The sequence below is a fragment of the Pieris napi genome, chromosome W (assembly GCF_905475465.1).
Source record: "Pieris napi chromosome W, ilPieNapi1.2, whole genome shotgun sequence".
NCBI lineage: Eukaryota > Metazoa > Arthropoda > Insecta > Lepidoptera > Pieridae > Pieris > Pieris napi.
This window is the reverse complement of record NC_062258.1, coordinates 1,838,424-1,864,347: the sequence shown is the minus strand read 5'-3', so window position 1 is coordinate 1,864,347 and position 25,924 is coordinate 1,838,424. Positions and strand designations below refer to the sequence as shown.

Below are 25,924 nucleotides of genomic sequence, written 5' to 3'. Positions count from 1 at the left end.
GTATTGCTTCCTAGGTACCCATTTATACAATAAACTCAACAAACACCTTCAAATTTATCATCTCACAAAATACAATTGTAAAAAAGTAGTAACTAAATATCTCAAATCGCTTGATTACCAAAGCACAGAAAATCTATTACGACCTCTAATTTAATTTAATAAATGGAACGTTTTTCTCGCGCACACTAGTCTGAATTTAGTACACTCACACACGCACACGCACTCACACTGACCCGTACACTCACACACACACACTCACAAATGCTTTCACTTTTTACAATTTTTTTATTTTTTATTTATTTATTTTTTTATATATTTTTATAAATTATTTATTTTCGTTCGTTTTTAGTGACTTGTTAGCAATTAGCAATACTTTTTGCAACACTATGTTCAAGAGGGACTGGTGACTTGTAATAACAGGTTTTCCCAACCTTTTTCAAGCACCAGTCTCTCAGTATAATACATAGCTTTAAGCTTATTGTCAAGTTTATTATTATTATTATTAATTAAATTAAATTAAGTTAAAGTTAATTAAAGTAAGTTTAAGTTAAAGTAAGTTTATCATAAAGCAATGTATATATAAGATAAATAAATTCTTAAAAATAAATTATGAATATGAATAAAAAAAATAGGGGTTGATCGTAGAAGGGTGAAAGTTAGGGGTTGTATGTATTTTTTAATGCTGTATCATAAAAAAAATAAAAACATAAAAAAATATCTAAATATTAAAAAAGATTCTCATAGATACCGGATAAGCACAAAAAATTTCATCAAAATCGGTCGAGCCGTTTCGGAGGAGTACGGCAACGAAAACTGTGACACGAGAATTTTATATTATATTAGATAATAATATATTCTGCATTTTATGGTTTGACGTTAAATGCAATATTGAATCAACTCAATATTAAATGTACGTCAAGTCGATCTTACATGCTATTGACGTTAAAGATATTGAATAGATTTTATGTTTTACCTCCTCCGCTCCCAGGAATCTGTAATCGGCAGATTCCCTTGGAGATCTTCGATGCTGCTCTCTTCTGCTCTCTTCTGGGCGAATCTCTTCAATGATAGCCGTTGGAATATTTAGCAAAGCATTTTCTGGTTTCGGTGCGTAAGCCGAATATGAAATTGTGCCATAAGCGCTCCTGCACACGATGCCGTCACCGTTCCGTCGCCGCGCCGACGCCACACAATTACTCTGTAGATACGAGTCGCGCGAAGCCCGCCACCATTACTGGCCGCGTACGAACGTGCACGCCGCGAGAAAGCACGTGACGCAAACATGTCTAATATAATGAAAAAAAAGAAGTTTGTGCTTGCTTACTATATGTATAGAAAATGGAAAAAAGAACGACGAGTTAAAAAGTTGTGGGTTCATCCTATGCTGTCGGCTCGGGAGCAATATGGTGAATTTCATACACTTTATGAAGATCTCCGAAAAGACGAGGCCAAGTTTTGTGATTATTTTCGAATGAATTACAAGACATTTGATAAATTATTAGATTTATTAAATAACAAACTGCAACACACAAATACAAATATGCGAGCAAGTATATCTGCTAAGGAGAGATTGGTTGTTACATTGAGGTAAAGTAACATATTTTTTTTTTTTAATTATCCTGATGTAATGTAGAAAAATCAAAATCAATCAAGCTTGAAGTAGATGGACTTGTGATGCTTTGTAATGAATCATTTTCAATGCTATAATTCGAAGCCTGTGATTGAACTCTCGTACTGTTATGTGGAGCGCTATAACTATTTCTACTCGTATATTGAATATTTCTTATAATATTCAATACTTGCTATACCTTTACTTGACTATTCAAAAGTGTACTTAGTTACCTACTTGAATAAAGATATTTTGAGTTTGAGTTTGAGTTTAAAAAAAGACATCATTCTACTATCGTCATCTTTTTCTAACGATTCCATAAACTTAATCATTTTCTTATCTACAGGGTTTATTTCTTCGTTTTTCTTTCTTTTGGTGACATTAGACTCTTCAGATTTTTTTTCTTCCGGCATGTTTGATCCAGATTGGGGTGGCCGTGGGGTAATTTTTTTCAAAAATTGTTAATTATCATAATATTGATATTTATGTACTGGTTTTGCACCTGATCCAGATTTCGATTCACGTATCTTTTTGTCGCATTTCATCCATGCATCTCTTATATTCTTCCATTTCTGAGATATTATTTTACCTGAAAAAATTAATATTCATTTTATTTTTATAATGTTTTTGCAATTTCAGGTATTTAGCAACCGGAACTTCATCAGCCGATCTTGAATATCGTTTTAGAATGGGAAAATCAACTTTAAGCGTAATCATACGAGAAGTATGTTCTCTAATATGGACTGAACTTTACCCAAATTATATGAAAATGCCATGTATGAACGATTGGCTAGAAATAGCAAATAAATTCGAAGTATCTGCTAATTTCCCTCATTGTGTCGGTGCTGTAGATGGAAAGCACATCAGAGTAATTAAAGATTATTAATTTAGGGGTAGTCCACCCCTAAATTTTTTATTTTATTTTTTAGACATAATTTTTAATTTCTATTTTTTTATGATACAACATACAAAAATACATACGACGAAATATAAAATTTCTGCCAACGGATATATGTAAGGCAAATTGCTGCAACAACTTGGTCATACATATTACTTATGTATGAACATTCTGTGGTATTAGCTTGACCCCACGTCACATTTGCATAGCAATGTCTATATGCTAATCCATCACCACTCTGGCACGGTACAGATGCTGTATGGTTCATATGATTCTGGTCACAGTATGAACAAGTCCAATTCAAAATGATATATCATGATAATATTATTATAAATATAAACCAATAGTCTGCCTGTGTTAAGCACAGAGATATAATTATGTGATAAATTCAATCTTTCTAAGTTAATGAGACTCTTAAACATTTCTTTATAGATATTGCTTATTTGATTGTGCGATAAATCAAGTCTTTGTATTGATGTCATGTTGTAGAATGCATCAGATTCTATCAAATTAACTTGATTCTTACTTAAATCTCTGAAAAACAAGTTGTGAAAAAATGTTTTCATCATGAATATTTAACTATATTTTACAATAACATGTTTTATATGCAAAATAAATAAATTCCAAACAATTACTTACAGTTTTTGTAACTTTGGTAAATTAAGTTCTCTGCAGAGTGTTGTTATTGCATTGCTTGATAAGTTTCTGCAACAATTCCACAATTCAAAATTAACAAGTTTTAATGAAATATTTATTTTTAATTTTTATTCAAAATGTAGTAAAAAGTATAAAGCTTGAGATATTTGAAATCAATAAATAAGCATGCAGTTGACATAAAAATATTAATTACATGTTGTTAACTTACAAGCTGACAACAACTGCCAATAGTTTGCTTAGATCTATTTCTTTCAGTTCAGGTATTTGTGTTGGACTTCCTCCTCCACATCTTAACTTTAAGGGCTCTTCAGGTTGAGGTTCACCATCACCCACTTTTGTACCTTTGCATGAACATAATGATGGACAGAATCCTATTGACTTTCCTACTACTACAAACCACACAATAAATGATAACCTTTATTGTTTTATGTTTAATGGTTTATTATTCAAAATGGTTTATTTTGCTTTTAAACATAAAACCAGAGAATGGCAGAAAGCCAAATTCGTTTAATTATCACATCTTCAGCCCTCATAATTTCTTGAACACTTTACTGGCACATTTAGACAAAGCTAAATACGAAATATTCAGCCATGACACGCGGTCTGAGACATGCTACAGGAAACGGAAACCCACAGATATTATGAAATCACAGATACGTAACATCTCCCTTATTAAGAAAAGAAAACATGGCATGAAGTGGAACATAGTACGTATATACGAGTATACACTTTTTTCTTTTTTTTTTAACATTTAATTGACAAAATTCTTATATTAGACTAAGGGTATGTTCCGATATACACTGCGAGTACTGTATAGTGCTCCCACTGGTTAAAAAATTTGTTCCGCTATGGACTGCAGTATACAGCCGCAGCGTCCTAGGAAATATATGACGTCACAAATCCCCGCTATACTTCTACTGCGAGCACTGGCGTTTTCGAGGTAAGGTACTCGCAGTGCTTTGATCACGTGATCAATCAAAACCACTTGAATGCCTAACGGCTGATATAACTTACAGTTTAATAACAAACATTTAAAATTCTAACTTACTTTCTTTGTAGTATTAATTCAATTGACAGTTAATATTAATATAGATTTTTTTAATGCGATAATACTCCAATAATAGTTTTTCTTGTTGAATTGAAAAACTTTGATGCACTCATTTGAAAACTGTGTCGAAAAACGAAGCTGACTAGGGGGTCTAGCCAAGATGGCTTAACAGTAGTGTATGTAGAAAGTCGAAAACTAAATTTGTATGAAAATGACAGCTCGTGTCGACAGTCGGTAGCCTAGGCCCTAAAGGCGTGAGTCGGGATACAATAAGGGACGCCATGACAGTGCTACAAAAAGACACACATTAACGCTTACGCTATTCGGTAGCCAACGGCCAATTAATGTTTCGGCAGTGTAGAAAAAACGGCGTTTCTCCGCCATGTTTTAGCGTGATCTCAAAAGCTGCTGTTTGCAATAATTCAGTACAACTATTGCCATCTTTAATTGCTACCGTTTTAAAAACATGTCATATTTTGGACGTTTTAACAAAATGGTTTTAATATGTTATCTGTCTTTTTTTAACGTTCTCGTGTAATTATAATAATTTAAACTAGAATTAATATTTTTAAGTTAAGAGTTTTAGTTTTTCTATGAATCAATGCGAGGATAACATAATAGACACAGATAAATATGAAAATATCAAGAAAATCAGCAAATTTGTAGGGTAAATCCTAGTTATATTGGATATCTTTTATTGATATTTATATTGCATGTAAGTTCATGAAATTGTTATTTAATTTGTAAAATACATATACCATTTAATATTGCATATATTATGTAATCACAAAGTAAAATGATTGTACATTTTATTTGTATATTTCAGATGAGAAAGCAGTCACTAATGAACATAATTAGAAGTTCTAAATATATTTTATTGTAATTCTAATAGAAGCTGATAATGATATAATATTGATTTAAATTAATCAAATAAAGTGGATTTATACTTTATGAACTTTGGAAATATAAAATCTAGTCAGCAATACTAAGTAATGGTAAGCAGATATTTTCTTTAATTATTTACTAAGTCAATATACTAGAGAAGTTATTAAAATATTGTTAATGAATGAGAAGTTTGAATTCAAGTCCCTTGGGAGTTACTGACATTGTTTGGTTATTAATAACTTTAATTGACAATAAGCTGCGTTCCGTTTTAAATTGTAACCAGTATAGCTGGCTATAGAGAAACGGTTTCACAGTATACTAAATTGACGGTACTCTGTACAGTGGTCGCAGTGTATATCGGAACTAGTCCTGTGTCGGTTATGAACGACCGAGTCAAAACGACCGAGTCGCAACAATCGCGTGATTGATACAATCGTTCACAGCCGCTATATCCCAATCATGTTTGACCGACACGACCGTTCGGTCTCAAAGCGAACGCTATGAAATGGTAGCTCCTCGGTTACTATCGGCTCTCGGTCTCATAGAATATTATTCGCGATTGACATACACTCGGTTAATCTCTGAAGACCGAAACTAGGGTCAAGCTATATTGAACTTTAATACTAAGGTGCGAAGATAATAATTTTGTTTCGTATCTCGATTCAAGGAAAGAAAATTCGTAACACGTAGATATTAAGGGCTATTTTAACATGTGGATTTTAACATGCTTTTTGTTTACGTTCAAATTCTAAATGTAAACAATCGCTGTTGTAATTATTTCACTTATGGTTTGTATAAGCATTTAAATTTATAGAGTCAATTATTATTATTTAATGTTATTAGTTGGAGATTGTGATTATTTAGACTCTTAACTTCGCTTTGGATATTTAAAAAGTAGTAAGTATTGTTTTATATGGTGCCGTTTTATTTCTAAATCATAATTTAAAATAGCATAATTTTCTTTGTTTATTGGATTTTAATAAACCATTTTCCATTTTTTAAGTTTTTATACCAGCCCTGCGATTCTGTAACTCACTTCACACACCCTCAGCGCTGATTTTTGCTGTCAAATCGTTCGTTTCGGTGTCATGTTACAATTTGGTATTCTGTTAAACAATAACCGCGACAAAAGCGCCGCTCAAATGAGATTGTTAACATTTGGAACTAAAATTTGGCACTGCTACACTTACGCTCCAAAATTGTTGGTATTTGGTATTCTGATACATACCATTTGACATCTCATCTCACTTAAATGTACATTTTGTACGACAATTGACAAATTAAAAGTTGCTCTTCCCTCGCTGAAATCGTCATTTACCAGTGAGTTAGCCATTTTTAGCGAAGTTAAAACTTGTTTTATGTGAAAATATTCTAACATAGGACAATCTATATGTATCTTGGGGTAAGTTTATAAAATAATATTTATCAATACAGCATTATTTTACGAAAAAAATTATATATATAAACATTAAGCTTCGTGAAATTGAACTTTGTTATTGTTACAGAAGGCCCGTTTCCACTTTTAAAGTTTAAACCTCTATTTCAAGAAATAAATGATGTAATCCATTAAAAAATACTTAATATAATATCTATAGATGGCGAAGAAAATGTAGGCACGAAACGACCAATTGGTTTCTCGGCGTTGGTTATTATCGCTTTCTTCCAATACTCAAGAAATTATATGGTATTGACGAAACCTAGAACATATGCTGCTGAGATGAACGAAGAGTCTAGTAAATACTAAATAGATGATCTAAGGTAAACATTTTGATTACTTTAGCATTAAAAATATAATTTTTATCCAAGAACCAATTTTTCGATGCAGTCTTGATCATGTCTTGTCTCCAGCAGAGATAAGTCGAACAAAAAACGATAAATAAGATAGGTAAATATTGTAATATATTTGTATTTTTCTACTATACTAAAATTATAAATCTAATAATTTCAGAGATCCCCAAATGTTCAAAATTCCTGATAGAAAAATACATTCTGCCTTTGAAGAAGAAGAATATTACATGTGTATCATACAACAAGGCCCCTGGATATAAAAAGACACAATAGTGCAGACATTTTCAAATTATTGAATTTCGACTATCCTTCAATTTATAATAAATGATAACACAGTACAATTTCGGTTCCTATATTTTTATAAAATATATTGATATAACATTAAGGTTTTGGATAAAAACATTATTCTGCTTTACACAAGTATGAAATACCATCATTACATACATGATGGTTTAAGTACTTATTAAGCTTTTTTATGTTGGAGTAAGAGACCAGGCTCCACGTGGAAATAATGCTACTGGAAACTCCGTCAAGTTACGAAAAATCCAGAAGATAGGCACGTGGAATGTTCGCGGGTTGCTAAAGCCCGGTAAACTTAATATCGTGGAGAGGGAAGTCACCAGATGTGGTTTATCCATTTGCGGTCTAACAGAAACGCACTGGAGAAGCAACGGGCACTTCTTTACCGACGCCCATGCTGTTTACTTTTCCAGTAGCGATGACAGTAGCCAAAACGGAGTAGCGATTCTAATTCCTAAGCATCAGAATAACAGTGTGATAGGGTATGAAGCAGTTAGCGACCGCATTATGTCTATGAAGCTCAAAGCGTCACCTGTAAACTTGAACCTAATACAGGCATATGCCCCCACTAGTGAAGCTCTACCCCTCGTACTGGAGAGTTTTTACCAAGATTTACAAGCAACAATTGCCAAAATCCCTAATAGAGAGTTACTTATAATAATGGGTGATTTCAACGCAAAAATTGGCGCAAACTCTGCCCAGTACAGCAAATCAGTGGGAAACTTCGGACTTGGGGTACGTAACGAAAGAGGTGAAAGACTCATGCAGTTTGCAGACGAGAACAACATGGTAGTGGTGAACAGTCTATTCCAACACCATCCCCGTAGACTGTTCACCTGGACGTCACCTGGAGGTAGAACCAAAAATCAGATCGACTACATACTGATAAGATCACGTTGGCGCACCTCTATTCTTAATGCCCACACGCTTCCTGGGGCTGATTGTGGTTCCGATCACGAACTCGTTATCGCAAAGATGAGGTTGAAGCTCAAAGCCGCTCGATCCTCCAAGAAGACAAGACGGATTGAAGTAGCAGATAACGAGAAATTCACTACAGCCATTGAGCGGAGTTGGACAGATTGGACAGTTGTAAACCACACCGAAGCTACACCAGACACGCTATGGAATAAGGCTAAAGAACTCATCCAAAATGCAGTCACGGAGTCTAGTCCGGGATCAGAAACGCGCAAACGTCAACACTGGATGACGGACAGTACCCTTGCCCTTATAGAAGAGAGGCGCTTTAAGAAAGCCGCAGGAGCAGACATAAGAGAACTGAATCGGCTGTCTGCTAACATCCAAGCCTGCTGCAGGCGAGACCATAATTCCCATCTTCATAGCATTTGTGACGAACTTGAAAAACATGCTATGAAGCACGAGTCTAGAGATCTTTACCACAAAATTCGTCTAATTACTAAATCTCTACCTGCTAAAACCTGGGCTATCGAGAACGACAAAAATGAAGTGGTAACAGAACTCGAACAGATCTCTGAAACGTGGAGGAGCTATTGCCAGTCATTGTTCCTGGATCCGCAGTCGCGACTGTCTATAAGCACAGAACCAGAGCCAGAGAATTTGGAACCAGACATCCTTTTGTCCGAAGTAAGAACTGCCATAAAACTCCTGAAAAGCAAAAAAGCAACTGGCAGAGATGCAATTCCTATAGAGACAATTAAAGCCTTAGGAGAACGTGGCGACCAGATGTTTCATCTCATCTGCAATAAGGTGTGGCAGACAGGAGTTTGGCCTTCAGAATGGACACACACTATATTCACACCCCTGCATAAGAAGGGCTCAACGAAGAAATGTAACAATTACCGCCTCATTGCTCTGATACCACACGCTAGCAAAATATTGTTACATATTCTCAACGAGCGCCTGAAAGCCTACCTCTCTAAGGAGATCGCTCCGGAACAGGCCGGTTTTGTCAAGGGGAAAGGCACTCGGGAATAAATTCTTATTTTACGCCAGATCATAGAGAAGTCAAGAGAATTTAATAAGCCCGTGTTCATTTGCTTTGTTGATTTCTCAAAAGCATTCGACTCTGTGAGATGGCCGGTGCTGTGGAAGACTCTGCTAGACATGGGTACACCAAAACATCTTGTGCACCTTTTAAGACGGCTTTATGAAGAAGGCACAGCTTCAGTACGCACAGATGATGTCCTATCAGGTGATTTCCATCCTAGTGCTGGAGTACGCCAGGGTTGCATAATATCACCGCTCTTATTCAACGTGTACACGGAGCTAATAATGCGCATCACTTTGGAAGACTGGACAGACGGTGTAACAATTGGTGGATACAGAATTGCGAACCTGCGTTACGCGGATGATACCACTTTGCTTGCATCCAGTTCGCAACACTTGGAAGAGCTTCTGTCAAGGATGGAACGAGTGAGCCATGAGTTTGGACTAAAGATAAATCGCAGCAAAACCAAGGTGATGATTGTTGACCGTGCCAGAAATAATTCGCCTCAAGTTACTCAAATCGCGAAATGCAACGTGGTCCAATCTTATGTTTATCTTGGGGCTCAGATTTCAAGCCATGGCGGATGCATCGATGAGGTCAAACGACGTATGGGCATCACAAGAACGGCGATGGACAAGATGAAAAAAATATGGAGAAACAGGAATATAACAAAAGCCACGAAGACCAGGCTCGTGAAGACACTTATATTCCCCATATTTCTGTACGCAGCTGAAACGTGGACCTTGCGAGATGTGGAAAAGCAGAAAATAGACGCTCTGGAAATGTGGTGCTGGAGGAGAATGCTTGGGGTTTCGTGGACCGAGTTTCGTACAAACGTCTCGATACTTCAAGAACTCGGTATTAAGCAGCGTCTGTTTTCAACAGTACAATCTCGCATCCTTACATTCTTCGGTCACGTATCTCGGCGTGGTGATCAGTCCATCGAACGCCTTGTCGTCCAGGGGAAGGTGGAAGGCACTAGACCGCGCGGAAGGTCACCTACGCGTTGGACTGACCAAATTAAGTCGGCCGTAGGAGACTCTGTCAATCAATGCAGCAGGATGACAACTAATAGGCGACGATGGCAAAATGTCGTGAAACGCATCACATCTGCCCCTACTACTACAACTACTTCCTAGCGATCACGACCGCTCTGTCAAGAGTGCACCGAATAGGAAGAAGCTTTTTTAAATTTATCGTTCATAACTATTACTTTTTACAAACTAATTAGAAAATATATTAAAATAAATATATTTATCTACAAAATAAAGTAGATGTTATTGATTAGCTCTATGTGAGGCTGTGTTTTAATTAGTTTTTATTATACTTAAGTTTGTTTTACTGAAAGTTATTTTGTAGTGTGTTAAAAGTTTACTATAATCATTAAATTAAATGTTTAAAGTTATTATATTGTTCTTTTATTCACCTATAAAGTAACATGGCTTATATATTTTTCATTTCGGCTTAGCTATGTATTTAACTCGGTTACTACGTTTTCTATAGGCAGTCATTAAATAAGTGGTAGATTTAATTAATCATTTTATTAATATAATATTATTAGATACAAAAAAATTATTATGAAGTACACAATTATCTTAAACACGGTAATACAATTTTTCATATAAAAATCATAGTTGTCCAAACTGCATTCAAAATAGATTAGTGGTCTCGGTTTAATATCTCTTCTTAACATTTCAATAATTGGTCATTTTCTTCCTCATTCTTGACAACTACCACTGATGGCTGTAATACAATGATTATCTGTTAAAATTGTAAATAGGGAAATGTGGTAGGTCACTGTACTGACACAATAATATTGCATAGCAATTTAATTATTGTAAAGTTAAGGTAAATAATAAAAAAACTTGCATAAAACACACAAAAACTTATATATGGGATATCTTTGTATTTCTAAGTAAAGTATCTTAAAAACATGTTTGATAATATTATAACTAAGCCAAATATTATTAAAAGTTTTATGGTAACAAGGCTTAGTAATTTCGCACAGTATTTGATTCAGTACTATGAATAAAAAAAATCTTGAGCAAACCTATATTTAGACTCAAAAATCCAAATCCAAGTATGTACTTTAAAAACAATTATTTATTAATGAAACAAATCCAAGACCCATAAAGGGTATGTTTAGTTTTAAAGTGTAGTCAGCAGGAATAACTATCTTTTGATTGCTTCATTAAATAAGTTATGGCAATGTTGTTTCTAACATTTAAAATTAACGTTGATCACTTGAAATGGTATGAATTTGAGCAATTGAAAGCTTATATATTTGATCCAACATACCTAACATGATTATTTATACTTGTATTCTGAAATCTGAACAATTAAATTAAATTCAACTTGATCAGTTAAAATTAATACTTCTTATATTTCATGAATGGAATTTGAAGTTAGGAAACCTAAAAATATTTTTTTATTTGACATTTTTAACCAACAATTTCATTATTCTTTACAATGTCGCTTCGATTTAACCTATTACATTTGACTTCAAATTTGCCATCAAACAAACAAACTTTGTTAACTGTTTTACTAGTCACTACTTATTCCTATTTATTTACTATGATAGTTATTATATTTCTAAAATAGTTTTAATAGAATTCAGTTTTTATGAGTGTTAGTAAAAACATAGGTAATATTGTTGTTGTGTGTTTGACCTCTGAATCACTTAAAAAGGTTGCAAAAGTAGTTTCATGGCATCTAAAAAGTACCAACACTTGCACTTACACAAATGAATAAATATATAAACACTAATTTTTCTTCTTTATAGATAGGTACCCTTTTATTTTATAATTACTCAACAAAATATTATATGAAAACATTGGTATTAACCTTGGTTACCTTTAGTAACATTTTGAAAATTTAAAACACCTATCCATCCTGTTTACTTTGAATCCGTAGCCCATTTGCTGAGAGAATCACTTTTAGCGTGACATCATCTTTTATCTTTTTGTTAAGATAATATTCTTAAATTTTTTACAATATATCCAGATGTTAGGTATCCCTTGTTTCGTGCTGAAACATAATTAATATTTTTAAGTTTCTGTCGGTTTATCTTTTTTTTTAATTCAAACGTCGACCATTTTGTTTTATTAAAAATATTTTGTTTATGTATGATGAAAATTTTGACAATTAACTCTTTTTATAAAATAATAGTTATTCCGTGAGTCCACTACGCAGTAACAGCGCTCCCTTCGTCACTGACGTAATTTTTGGAATCTCATGGTATTCTGTTAATAAATTTTACATTACGTCTTAATAAGTGGAGGGAGGTAACCTAGTGAGTTGTTGTCTATTAATATCGTGACAATTGACTCATTTTATTTTATAAAAAGAGTTAATTGTCAAAATTTTCATCATACATAAACAAAATATTTTTAATAAAACAAAAAGGTCGACGTTTGAATTAAAAAAAATATTAAAAAAAAAGATAAACCGTGAAAATATCTCAAAAATGATTTATCTGATGGAAAATAATAGAATAGCGAGGAAAATTATTAAAACCCATCTGGCAATGGGGCCGCTTAAAGGTAAGTAGTGAGTTTATTTATTAGTCAATCGTAAGTTACGTATTTTGTTTATAACTTCCAATTAAGAGTTTATATTTCGTATTTACCCGACAACTGACCAGCCGTGGTGTATATGAGCGACAGAAACTTAAAAATATTAATTATGTTTCAGCACGAAACAAGGGATACCTAACATCTGGATATATTGTAAAAAATTTAAGAATATTATCTTAACAAAAAGATAAAAGATGATGTCACGCTAAAAGTGATTCTCTCAGCAAATGGGCTACGGATTCAAAGTAAACAGGATGGATAGGTGTTTTAAATTTTCAAAATGTTACTAAAGGTAACCAAGGTTAATACCAATGTTTTCATATAATATTTTGTTGAGTAATTATAAAATAAAAGGGTACCTATCTATAAAGAAGAAAAATTAGTGTTTATATATTTATTCATTTGTGTAAGTGCAAGTGTTGGTACTTTTTAGATGCCATGAAACTACTATTGCAACCTTTTTAAGTGATTCAGAGGTCAAACACACAACAACAATATTACCTATGTTTTTACTAACACTCATAAAAACTGAATTCTATTAAAACTATTTTAGAAATATAATAACTATCATAGTAAATAAATAGGAATAAGTAGTGACTAGTAAAACAGTTAACAAAGTTTGTTTGTTTGATGGCAAATTTGAAGTCAAATGTAATAGGTTAAATCGAAGCGACATTGTAAAGAATAATGAAATTGTTGGTTAAAAATGTCAAATAAAAAAATATTTTTAGGTTTCCTAACTTCAAATTCCATTCATGAAATATAAGAAGTATTAATTTTAACTGATCAAGTTGAATTTAATTTAATTGTTCAGATTTCAGAATACAAGTATAAATAATCATGTTAGGTATGTTGGATCAAATATATAAGCTTTCAATTGCTCAAATTCATACCATTTCAAGTGATCAACGTTAATTTTAAATGTTGGAAACAACATTGCCATAACTTATTTAATGAAGCAATCAAAAGATAGTTATTGCTGCTGACTACACTTTAAAACTAAACATACCCTTTATGGGTCTTGGATTTGTTTCATGAATAAATAATTGTTTTTAAAGTACATACTTGGATTTGGATTTTTGAGTCTAAATATAGGTTTGCTCAAGATTTTTTTTATTCATAGTACTGAATCAAATACTGTGCGAAATTACTAAGCCTTGTTACCATAAAACTTTTAATAATATTTGGCTTAGTTATAATATTATCAAACATGTTTTTAAGATACTTTACTTAGAAATACAAAGATATCCCATATATAAGTTTTTGTGTGTTTTATGCAAGTTTTTTTATTATTTACCTTAACTTTACAATAATTAAATTGCTATGCAATATTATTGTGTCAGTACAGTGACCTACCACATTTCCCTATTTACAATTTTAACAGATAATCATTGTATTACAGCCATCAGTGGTAGTTGTCAAGAATGAGGAAGAAAATGACCAATTATTGAAATGTTAAGAAGAGATATTAAACCGAGACCACTAATCTATTTTGAATGCAGTTTGGACAACTATGATTTTTATATGAAAAATTGTATTACCGTGTTTAAGATAATTGTGTACTTCATAATAATTTTTTTGTATCTAATAATATTATATTAATAAAATGATTAATTAAATCTACCACTTATTTAATGACTGCCTATAGAAAACGTAGTAACCGAGTTAAATACATAGCTAAGCCGAAATGAAAAATATATAAGCCATGTTACTTTATAGGTGAATAAAAGAACAATATAATAACTTTAAACATTTAATTTAATGATTATAGTAAACTTTTAACACACTACAAAATAACTTTCAGTAAAACAAACTTAAGTATAATAAAAACTAATTAAAACACAGCCTCACATAGAGCTAATCAATAACATCTACTTTATTTTGTAGATAAATATATTTATTTTAATATATTTTCTAATTAGTTTGTAAAAAGTAATAGTTATGAACGATAAATTTAAAAAAGCTTAATAAGTACTTAAACCATCATGTATGTAATGATGGTATTTCATACTTGTGTAAAGCAGAATAATGTTTTTATCCAAAACCTTAATGTTATATCAATATATTTTATAAAAATATAGGAACCGAAATTGTACTGTGTTATCATTTATTATAAATTGAAGGATAGTCGAAATTCAATAATTTGAAAATGTCTGCACTATTGTGTCTTTTTATATCCAGGGGCCTTGTTGTATGATACACATGTAATATTCTTCTTCTTCAAAGGCAGAATGTATTTTTCTATCAGGAATTTTGAACATTTGGGGATCTCTGAAATTATTAGATTTATAATTTTAGTATAGTAGAAAAATACAAATATATTACAATATTTACCTATCTTATTTATCGTTTTTTGTTCGACTTATCTCTGCTGGAGACAAGACATGATCAAGACTGCATCGAAAAATTGGTTCTTGGATAAAAATTATATTTTTAATGCTAAAGTAATCAAAATGTTTACCTTAGATCATCTATTTAGTATTTACTAGACTCTTCGTTCATCTCAGCAGCATATGTTCTAGGTTTCGTCAATACCATATAATTTCTTGAGTATTGGAAGAAAGCGATAATAACCAACGCCGAGAAACCAATTGGTCGTTTCGTGCCTACATTTTCTTCGCCATCTATAGATATTATATTAAGTATTTTTTAATGGATTACATCATTTATTTCTTGAAATAGAGGTTTAAACTTTAAAAGTGGAAACGGGCCTTCTGTAACAATAACAAAGTTCAATTTCACGAAGCTTAATGTTTATATATATAATTTTTTTCGTAAAATAATGCTGTATTGATAAATATTATTTTATAAACTTACCCCAAGATACATATAGATTGTCCTATGTTAGAATATTTTCACATAAAAACAAGTTTTAACTTCGCTAAAAATGGCTAACTCACTGGTAAATGACGATTTCAGCGAGGGAAGAGCAACTTTTAATTTGACGTACAAAATGTACATTTAAATGAGATGAGATGTCAAATGGTATGTATCAGAATACCAAATACCAACAATTTTGGAGCGTAAGTGTAGCAGTGCCAAATTTTAGTTCCAAATGTGAACAATCTTATTTGAGCGGCGCTTTTGTCGCGGTTATTGTTTAACAGAATACCAAATTGTAACATGACACCGAAACGAACGATTTGACAGCAAAACTCAGCGCTGAGAGTGTGTGAAGCGAGTTACAGAATCGCAGGGCAGTTTATCTTTTTTTTAATATTATTAATTTTATTTCAAACGTCGACCATTTTGTTCTCTATTTTGTTTTATTAAAAATATTTTGTTTATGTATGATGAAAATTTTGACAATTTACTCTTTTTATAAAATAAAATGAGTCAATTGTCACGATATTAATAGACAACAACTTACTAGGTTACCTGCCTCCACTTATCAAGACGTAATGTAAAATTTCTTAACAGAATACCATGAGATTCCAAAAATTACGTCAGTGACGAAGGGAGCGCTGTTACTGCGTAGTGGACTCACGGATTAACAGTGAGTTACAGAATCGCAGGGCAGGAATCATTACCTAGCTTATTTCCTGTACACTACGAAATTGTTGAATTATGGTAATTAAATTTGCTCTAGGCCGGTCGCCGCCTTTTGTTTTGCACTCGACGAACGGTGACCGATCGAATCCTTTGAATCGGTCACGAATTTTGACAGTTCTCACATTGACGTCTACTAAATTGACATAACTGTGTTTTGACAGCTACACAAAACAAAATTAGGTTAAAGACATTAAACAATACATTTACAAAATACAAACTAAGTACAAATTATGAACTTAATCTAGACTAATTACCAAAATCTTCGGGGCTTTATGATGGATGACGGGGCTCTGCCGAATGAAGAATAAGTTGTGTGGTGAGTACGTGTATTTGGTGTATGTGATGTGTTTGTTTTTGTTTTAGATTCTTGGACAGGATTATTTCTACAAGGGGATTGATAATTCGATGGAGGAGACGGCGATACTTTGGAAGGGGACGTTGGATCAGTATCTTGTGGAACTGACGGGGATGGAAGTGAACTACTACTAGGAGTGGACTCAGAGGGTGAAAGTTTTGGTTGTAGGATGTGTTGGCGATTACGACGAAAAGTACCTTCCGGGGAGACTATAGTATATGATCTAGGCTGTGGACCTATGTCAGTAACAGTACCGGGTGTCCAAATACTGTCTGGCTGTTTCTTGAAGTATATTTTATCACCAATGTTTAGGGAAGACAACGGCTTAGTATGTTTATTATAATAAATTTGTGATTTATTCTTTTTTAATTGAGTTTTATTTATTAGAGACCTGTAGTTAGGTATTTTAGGTTTCAGAGTCTAGTGTTCTAAGACTGGAAGTTTAGTTCTGAGTGACCTGGACATTAGTAATTGGGCAGGTGAATACATAATGATAATAATGCTAAATGAGGGTCTGTATTATCAGTAAGACATTTCTTTAATATATTTTTAACCGTGCCTATGGTTCTTTCTACAAGACCATTAGACTGTGGAAGATAGGGACTTGATGTAATATGTTGAATTTGCCAATCTAAAGCAAAATTATGAAACTCTTTTGAGTTAAATGGGGGACCATTGTCTGAAATTAGAATGTTGGGTATTCCATGTCTGGAAAAAATAGACTTTAAGTGACTAATGACAATTTTACTAGTGGAACCACCAACTAGCTTAACAAGCTCGACATATTGGGAAAAATAATCAACGACTATGACATACTTGTGTAAATTGAGATCAAATAGATCAACTCCAACTTTATTCCAAGGGATTGGTTTCACTTCATGAGGCAGTAGTGGCTCTTTGGAATTGCTGCGTCTGTTAGTGAGACAGATATGACAATTATTAACATATTTTTCTATATCAGAATACATATTAGGCCAGTATACTAGATTTCTTGCCAATCTTTGGCAACTATGAATGCCCTGGTGACACTTCATGGATCTGTTTCAATATGTCATTCCTCATGGCTACTGGTATAATGACACTGTTGTTTTTGAAGACAATGCCATTAATAATGTGTATATCAGTTTTTAAAGGAAAATAAGACCTAAGGATGTCTGGATGTAATTTTTTATGTTCAGGCCAACCTTCTATGCAACATTTACTTAAGAGTGACAATTCCTTGTCTTGGGAAGTTAGTTCTTGAATAGATTTAAGTTTATTTGGACTAACTGACAGTGATCTAATGACTAAATTGACATGTAAATCTAGGTCAGAATCAAGATCACGTAATGACTGTTCTGGTAAAGCTGCTCTGGACAGAGTATCAGCTACATAAAGATATTTACCTGGTTTGTAAGTTACATTGAGGTCATATGGTTGTAATCTCAGCATTATTCTTTGAAGACGGGGTGGAATGTTGTAAATTGGTTTTTTATAGAGCGATACTATTGGTTTGTGGTCTGTTTCAACCAAAGTGTGGCGACCATATACATATTGGTGAAACTTTGTACAACCAAATAGGATTGCTAATAGCTCTTTCTCAATCAGAGAGAGTATGACTGTTGACATGAGCTTAATGAAGCTGAAGCATATGCAATGGGGTGTTTATCATGGCAAATCACTGCACCCATGGCATCTTTAGACGAATCAACTGACAGTGTAATAGGTTTATTTTGATCATAATATGTCAAGACAGGGGCTTTAGTTATAGACTCTTTTAATACTGTAACGGACGTGACGTCGCCAGTCACATCCTGCCAAGCCAAAGCCAAGCCAAGCCAAGCCAAGCCAAGCCAAGCCAAAGCCAAGCCAAAGCCAAAGCCATAGCCAATGCCAATGCCATACCCAATGCCATAGCCAATGCCAAAGCCAAGCCATGCCATGTTGACCAACCCTCCAGCCAACCGCCATGCCTGCCAACCGCAAATGCCAGCCACTTGGAGGGGATGAGCCTATATAAGCCAAAGCCAGCCATATTAAAACCTACTTTTTGGAAGACGTAAAATAAAGAATAAGTGTGCTGTCACTCTGCCATTTTATTTTCACTGTCAATAATTATATTAATTAAAATACTATTATCAATAAAATAATAGGGCAATTATACTCAGAAGTGCGATAAAACGACCTCGCCACAAGTTTTTCGACCTTCTGACGAATCAATGTCGGAGGAAGATGAGGATACTCCTTCACCGCCGGCACTGAAGCTGCTCAAGAATCTGCTAATAAAAAGAAGGATAAAGGCTCTACGCGATCTTCAATATGACTGTGTTGATGAAGCTCCAAATAAGTTACAAGTACATCGTGCTGCATTTTTGACTCCGTAATTCGACCCTGACAGTGAGGAATATACGATAAACTACGAGGCCAAGCGAAGAAGAGGTATAATCGCCTGTAGGACTACGATTATACGTGGGAGCAATGGAAAAAGCATTCATCAAGATGGCCGACGTTAATCTTTTGTTCGGTCAACCTATCAACAGCGAAGTCAACAAAGAAAAACAAAACAACAAAAGTCCATCTGGCTCTTTCATCATTCAAGTGCGCGTTCTGGAGAATAAGGTCGGCAACGATGTGGTAACGCCACCTCGGCACTACGAGGGTGGTGGTCTACTCTTATCCCTCTACCCTGCTCCGTGGCGTAGATGGTTACATCAAAGTCGTCAACACCGGGTGCGAGGTTATCGTGTGGTCGCCGGAAGAGGTCCTAACAAGGGTTGAAAGCTGCCAGGAATCTCCGTTACAGCCGTATAGTCAGGTAATTTCCTTTGCTGCTTGCCATACTTTTGCCAATTATAATGCCAATAATATAGGTGAACCCGTAACTACTGATTTATGACTGACGCGTGTAAATTGGGAATAGCCGGTATACTTCTATAAAAGCAGACTGATGGTACGTTGCGCCCCGTTATATATTTTAGTAGAGCATGTTATGTATCATAGTTATGAGTTTGAAACTCTGGCAGTCGGTGGAATCTTTGCGTCGTTTTCGCGTATACATTGTCGGGAAAAAGGTTAAGATTGTGCAGCAGTCCGCGCTATGCTTACTAAACGCGACATTATACCACGTATCGCGAAGGTGGTGGCTTTCTATACAAGATTACGATATAAGTGTCGAGTATAGGCCGGGAGAACACATGAAACATGTAGATGCGCTTAGTAGACATCCGGTTGATGCTATGAACATGAATCGTCTAGAAGTGGCGGATTAGTTTTATACGGTGCAATGTCAGGACGATAGTTGAGCGCAATCGTTAGTCAATTAAAAGATAAAATAATTTCGAAATTATTGATAATAGGCTCTATCGTAAAAACTTGAACGACAATAGGTTGGTGGTCCAAAATTCATCAGATAAAAAAAAATACAAATGCACCATGACGACATTAGTCACGTAGGATTTAATCGCTGTAGCGAATTAATCATAAACGAATTTTGGTTTCCTTAAATGACAAGATTTATCAAGAAATAGGTGACTGCATTGCATTGCATGTCTTCATTGTGCATACGGCAAAAGGTAAACTCCATCCAATTCCTAAGCCCTCTGAGCCTATGAGAATGGTTCATATTGATCACATTGGCCCTTTTACTAAGACAAATAAGGGGTATCAATATATGCTCGTTATGACAGACGGTTTTTCTAAGTTTGTAATAGCTGAGCCAACGTGTACTGTCAACTCGATCGAAACTATTTGTGTACTACGAAGAATATTTAGTTTATTTTCCTTCCCTAATCACATAGTCGCCGATCACGAAAAGGCGTTCACGAGTAGGAACTTTAAGAAGTTTTCGAATGATAAATAATTTCATACTCTCAATGCTATTGCTTGTCCGCGTTCTAATGGTCAAGTGGAACGTACAAATAGGACAATACTGGATGCATTACGAGCCACAGACCCCAGTGAAGCCTCTAGCAATTGGGCTAACTCTTTGCCGACATAATTTGGGGAATTAACAACACAATTAATAACACCTCCACTTACAAACCTTACGATTTGATGTTTGCTCGGGCTGGAAGATCAGTATGTGATGTTGCGGTTCCCGGGCGAGTTTCTGAACCAGTAGAGTCGTGTCGAAAGAAAGCATCTGATAGGATACTAAAAGCGAGTGCTACAATAAAACATTACTTGAAAATCTGCTCACATCTATAAGAAGGGTGATTTTGTCCTATGGCGACAAACACCGACTTGTAGCGCATCCAAAGTTAACACTAAACTTGACGACTTGTATTCCGGTCTTTATGTCGTAACTAAGGTAGTGGGCAATGATAGGTACCAAATGAGAAGTACACCTAAAGGGTTTACGTGGATATAAGAGTTTTACTGGATTAGTATCTGCCGATTCGTTAAGACCCTATAAAAGCATTATTACTGTATCTGATAGTGCCAGCAGTTCAGATGAGCAACTTGAAACCGAAGATCTGATTGATTTATTAGAGAGCTAATTGTAGTTGTTGTTCCCACGGGAACAACTGTTTCAGGATGGCCGAGTGTAACGGACGTGACGTCGCCAGTCACATCCTGCCAAGCCAAGCCAAGCCAAAGCCAAGCCAAAGCCAAAGCCATAGCCAATGCCATAGCCAATGCCAAAGCCAAGCCATGCCATGTTGACCAACCCTCCAGCCAACCGCCATGCCTGCCAACCGCAAATGCCAGCCACTTGGAGGGGATGAGCCTATATAAGCCAAAGCCAGCCATATTAAAACCTACTTTTTGGAAGACGTAAAATAAAGAATAAGTGTGCTGTCACTCTGCCATTTTATTTTCACTGTCAATAATTATATTAATTAAAATACTATTATCAATAAAATAATAGGGCAATTATAATACATTAAATTCTATGTTATGTCTCTCTTGCCAAGACCATTCATTTTCTTTAGACAAAAGCATTCTTAAATTAGAAGTTTTTTCTGACAAATTCTCTATGTATGAGCCTAAGTATGTAACCATACCTAAAAATCTTTGTAATTCTGTGACGCACACACAACTTTTGGTCGACATTAATTATTGTAAAAACTTGTCAAAGTCAATAATAACGACAGATCATAAATTGTCCACTATAGGTAATCAATGATTATAGGTAATACACAAATGTCTAAGCTTCAATTGTTGAGAAGATCAATTTTGAAAGTTTATCAATTAGAAGTTAATTGGAAAATTTAAAGTACCTTAATAGAACAGCACTTGATTTTTTTTAGATGCCTTACAATTTAACATGTAATACATAAGTAAAATACCTTTTCTTAAGGTACTTAATGAGAAATTGAAAGGATTCACTTTTTTGAAACAAAATTTAGTAAAAAAATAAAATAATTAATAATAATTATTAATAAAATATTTATATGGAATTGCCAATCGTTTATGTCTATGCAAATTTATTTATTCTGTAGCATTGTAATTTCATTGTCAATTTGAAACGACCGTTATTTTGAATTGTGCGTTTAAAATTGTAGACGTATCGACACTTTCTTTTTCCAACAACAGCTGATGTGTAAGCAGTAAGTTACACAGTGTACATTCAAATATAAAATAATATTTTCATATGTAGGTAGCTATGTCGGATAATATTTCGAATCCCGAACGCAAACGACTGCCTTCGTTTATAGAACCCCGTTCTCCACTTATTACTAATCCGTTTATGAGACGCCGGACACTGAAAAATCCAGTGTCTCAGCGTCGTGCAGCAGGCGTCTGCCCCGCGAGTTCGCTATCCGCGAATTCCACGCCGGGTGCTTCGCGTTCCAGTCACCGGCGAGGAGCGCGCGGACATCGGCGGAGGCGTATCGATCGTTGGGCGGGGCGTAGACTGCAAAACAGCCTGTGGGGCGACCCGCGAGCTGCAGCTCCACACCCAGGGCAGAGCACTCGGTGACAGCCACGTCGGGCAGCAACCGGTGTGGTATGCGGCGCCTGACCATGACTGCTAGGCCACGGTAGGCGCGACCGATGGCGTCGACGTGGTGTTGGCGATAGGTTTCATACCCCGGGATGCGCAGCCTGGCTGATTCGGAGAGGTGCGTCTCGTTAATTAGGGCGACGTCGATATCCTGAGAGTTTAAAAGATGTTTAAGATAGGTGGCCTTGTTGGCGAGGCCGCGCGCGTTCCAATGTAGGAGCCGAAGGCCCCCCATTATCTGCGGCTGCGACCTCGGGTAGGGCCCTTGAGGGCCGATGCCGCTCTCTTGAAGAGCGGGGCTGGGTTATCCCCGGCTTTCACAGCCTGGAGAATGTTGGCGATCGCCGCCAGTGCCTCCTCCATTTGGGGTCGGCGCGCGCGGGACCTGGTGCGCGAGCGCGGAGGCGGTGCTGGTGCTGGTGCTGGTGCTGGTGCTGGGGCTGTGGCTGCGGCGGCGGCGCGGTTGGCGACGTCCGCAGAAACCGCATGAAGTGCGGCAGAGCGGCTCGCCTCCTGCGCGGCAAGCGAAGGCGCGGCGGGACCCCACTTACGGCCGCCTCGTCTCGTGCGGCGTCGCACCGTGACGAAGCCCTCTTCGTCAGCCACAGGCGCGGCGCCGGACGCCAAAGGAGCGGCCGCAGGCGGTGCGCCCATGGGTGGGTGTTGAGTGTGTATTTGAACGTTCCGGCGTTGTTGGCGCAAGGGGCGAGACGGCGCCGTTCGGGCGAACGTGCCCGCGCGCCGGTTCTGCTCCTCCTCCTTGCGCACCGGGCAAGTCGAATGGCATGCGGGGTGAGGCCCCCCGCAGTTGGCACAGGTCGCCGGCACTTCCCTCGGCCTGGTGCAGTCAGCCGCGCGATGCTCCCCCGCGCAGCATTCTAGAAGATGAAATAAAAACAGATTTTTAATCATTATTTTTTTAATTGGCCTAAAGGTCTTTTTTGTATAAAAACTCTATAATTAAGTTAATTAATTTCTTTTATAGCCCTTGTTAATTGTAAAACACAATTTAACATTTTAATTTCTGATGTCCTGGCACAGAGATGCAGATATACCTTTATTTAGATTTTACTTTACATATAAGCACAATTATATTCAAAGTCCGTCCATTAAATTATTTCTTACAGTAAAATTATGTTATTATTATTGTCTTAACGACGTTCCCGACCCAGTGCAAGTGTGTAATTAATACTATTTATAAAACTTAACGCTTGATTAATTTAAAGAAGCAATTAAGCTCCCTATTAGGACACAGGTGGCACAGGAGTGATGATGATGATGTCCTTTTTCACTCTGTCAATCCAAAACCTCTTGGCTTCGTTTCCTTGGGCCTTGGATTTAACTATTATATTGTTATAGTTTTCCATGCAAAAATTGTGAAATTATAGCAGATATAAAGATTTAAATCCCAATCTCTAATTATTATAAACTAGATGAAATCTTACCTCTAACACTATTAAATAATGTATTTTGGCTATACTGTAATTAAATAAATAAATGCTTAATATATCTAATCTACAATATAGGATAAAATACTCACTATTTGTCAATGCTATAGAATGGTAAGAACCACAAGCTTTTTGTAGCCAGTAATTTAATAATTTTAGGTTTATTTTGAGCATGTGCCCCTAGATTACTACCTAATTGGCCCATACTCTCAGAACCCCAACTAAAAGGTTGACCCCATTCATCAATTGCCATTGAATGCTGCAGTCCACATGCTATTGCTGATAAATTGCAACCTTTAAATGTTTCTACAAGAGCTGGAAAAGAAAGCAATGATTAAATTTTATTTTCAACTTTATTAAAAATATAAAAAAAAAACAATTAATAACATGAGAGGATATGGTAAATCATCCAAAACATAACAACCTGGATATTTTCCATCATCATCCTTTGTATGCCGCCCCAACTGGCCAACATCATTGTTGCCACGTGAATACAGATGGCCAATGTTGGTCAAGTATAATGAATGGAACTCTCCAGCTGCTATTGATTGTACATGACCACTCTCCTTCCATTTCGAAATTGTTGGCTTTATGATCTGTAGTATTCAAATAAGTAGTAAAGGTAAGGTTTTCTGAGTGACTATAAAAATCTAGAAAGATCTTTAGATAAACAACAAAAATCTATTATGCAAAATTATTAAAATACGCAATATTGAAAATATTATGTGCATAATAACAATGACGCTTACCAAATCAAGATTGTCAGGCCCATCAATACATAATTCGTGGTGTGTTGCGTTCCCCCAACAAAACATTTTGACTAAAATAACAGTATATGAATTTGAAAACTAAAAATTATTCCAATTATATTATAACCTAAAGAAATACCCTGTTCCAACTGTTTTTTTCGTCCTAAATATATTGGTACACATCAAGACAATCGTTTTATCCAAGACATTTTTGTGATTTTGTAAGTAATAAAAATATAATATGTATTATGTACTATAGTCGTATTTTTAATTAGACGAAGTCAACACTCAACTGACGTTTACGGTGTTGTCAGTTTTTAATGAAATAAAAATAGTGTTGTGACAAAGTAAAAACCCGTGAATTAATGATCGGTGATGGCACTAGTCGCCGCGCCGCGCTTTGTAATAAGACGTCAAAAAAACTGATTGTAGTTACATAGTACTAGTACCTAACTTATATCAGAGCACTTTTATACAATTTTGAAATAGAAATAATATTCTTTTATTGATTGAAATGATTAACTATTCACACTCATTGTTCATTTATCCGATTGAACAAGAACTGAACGCATCACTATTACTTTAAATATGGCAACATTATTTTACAAAGTGACATTAGGACTTCCTTTTTTGGCGGGAACTGGAAGGGCGCCTTTTTTAAACAATTTTTTCAATAAATTCAAATAAGTTGGTAAACTTACGAAATACCTAGCTGGGACTAGTCGTAATGGAGCCGGAGAGCAGCGGAGATGACGATGGGTGTATGGCGACACCGCGGACAACAAAAAAGCGAAAAATGAAGGAGCAGCTTCCAGCGGCGTCTTCGTCACCAGACGATAAGTACAAACCCTTTTTTAAACCTGAATATAAGAGGTCATACCCGGACAACAGCTCTAAGGAGGAATTCCCGATCTATGTTGAAGGACTTAATGAGAAAATTGGGAACAAAAACCCCTTATATCTCTCGAAATTTTTCAAAAATGTAAAGGGCATTGTTGAAAAGCGTAGATTAAATGCGAACAAAATAATGGTAGTCTTCAAACAGGCGGTAGCAGCAAATGACTTCCTAAGCCATAATTGTCTTAAGGAAAACAATTTGAAGGCGTACATACCAGCAGCGTCGGTGGAGAGAACCGGCACTATTAGATTCGTCGACAAGGAGTCG

At 35.4% G+C, this 25,924-nt stretch overlaps 7 long non-coding RNA genes across 11 annotated transcripts; 3 read left to right on the top strand and 4 right to left on the bottom strand.

The window, feature by feature from the left end:
* Window positions 1–2,070: 2,070 nt before the first annotated feature.
* Window positions 2,071–3,933, bottom strand: LOC125062118. 2 transcript variants are annotated; one of them, XR_007119197.1, is made up of 4 exons: window positions 3,373–3,933; window positions 3,147–3,212; window positions 2,591–3,041; window positions 2,071–2,198 (listed from the first exon to the last, which is right to left on the bottom strand). It is a non-coding gene; the product is annotated as an uncharacterized LOC125062118 (long non-coding RNA). The 2 variants fall into 2 exon arrangements; XR_007119198.1 differs by lacking the exon at window positions 2,591–3,041 and having other exon boundaries at window positions 3,373–3,929.
* Window positions 3,934–6,458: 2,525 nt separating this feature from the next.
* On the top strand, window positions 6,459–7,090 carry LOC125062042. Its single transcript, XR_007119142.1, has 3 exons — window positions 6,459–6,499; window positions 6,603–6,855; window positions 7,046–7,090. It is a non-coding gene; the product is annotated as an uncharacterized LOC125062042 (long non-coding RNA).
* A 3,774-nt stretch (window positions 7,091–10,864) lies between these two features.
* LOC125062040 lies at window positions 10,865–12,225 on the bottom strand. Of its 2 annotated transcripts, none has more exons than XR_007119139.1 (2): window positions 11,996–12,225; window positions 10,865–10,894 (listed from the first exon to the last, which is right to left on the bottom strand). It is a non-coding gene; the product is annotated as an uncharacterized LOC125062040 (long non-coding RNA). The 2 variants fall into 2 exon arrangements; XR_007119140.1 differs by having other exon boundaries at window positions 12,005–12,225.
* A 474-nt stretch (window positions 12,226–12,699) lies between these two features.
* Window positions 12,700–14,158, top strand: LOC125062105. 2 transcript variants are annotated; one of them, XR_007119186.1, is made up of 2 exons: window positions 12,700–13,018; window positions 14,129–14,158. It is a non-coding gene; the product is annotated as an uncharacterized LOC125062105 (long non-coding RNA). The 2 variants fall into 2 exon arrangements; XR_007119185.1 differs by having other exon boundaries at window positions 12,700–13,027.
* A 795-nt stretch (window positions 14,159–14,953) lies between these two features.
* Window positions 14,954–15,585, bottom strand: LOC125062045. The gene is made up of 3 exons (XR_007119143.1): window positions 15,544–15,585; window positions 15,188–15,440; window positions 14,954–14,997 (listed from the first exon to the last, which is right to left on the bottom strand). It is a non-coding gene; the product is annotated as an uncharacterized LOC125062045 (long non-coding RNA).
* Window positions 15,586–17,701: 2,116 nt separating this feature from the next.
* LOC125062096 lies at window positions 17,702–21,415 on the top strand. The gene is made up of 2 exons (XR_007119181.1): window positions 17,702–19,427; window positions 21,148–21,415. It is a non-coding gene; the product is annotated as an uncharacterized LOC125062096 (long non-coding RNA).
* A 1,703-nt stretch (window positions 21,416–23,118) lies between these two features.
* On the bottom strand, window positions 23,119–25,037 carry LOC125062095. Of its 2 annotated transcripts, XR_007119180.1 has the most exons (5): window positions 24,899–25,037; window positions 24,760–24,830; window positions 24,435–24,606; window positions 24,103–24,325; window positions 23,119–23,440 (listed from the first exon to the last, which is right to left on the bottom strand). It is a non-coding gene; the product is annotated as an uncharacterized LOC125062095 (long non-coding RNA). The 2 variants fall into 2 exon arrangements; XR_007119179.1 differs by having other exon boundaries at window positions 23,126–23,440; window positions 24,760–25,036.
* Between the last annotated feature and the right edge of the window lie 887 nt (window positions 25,038–25,924).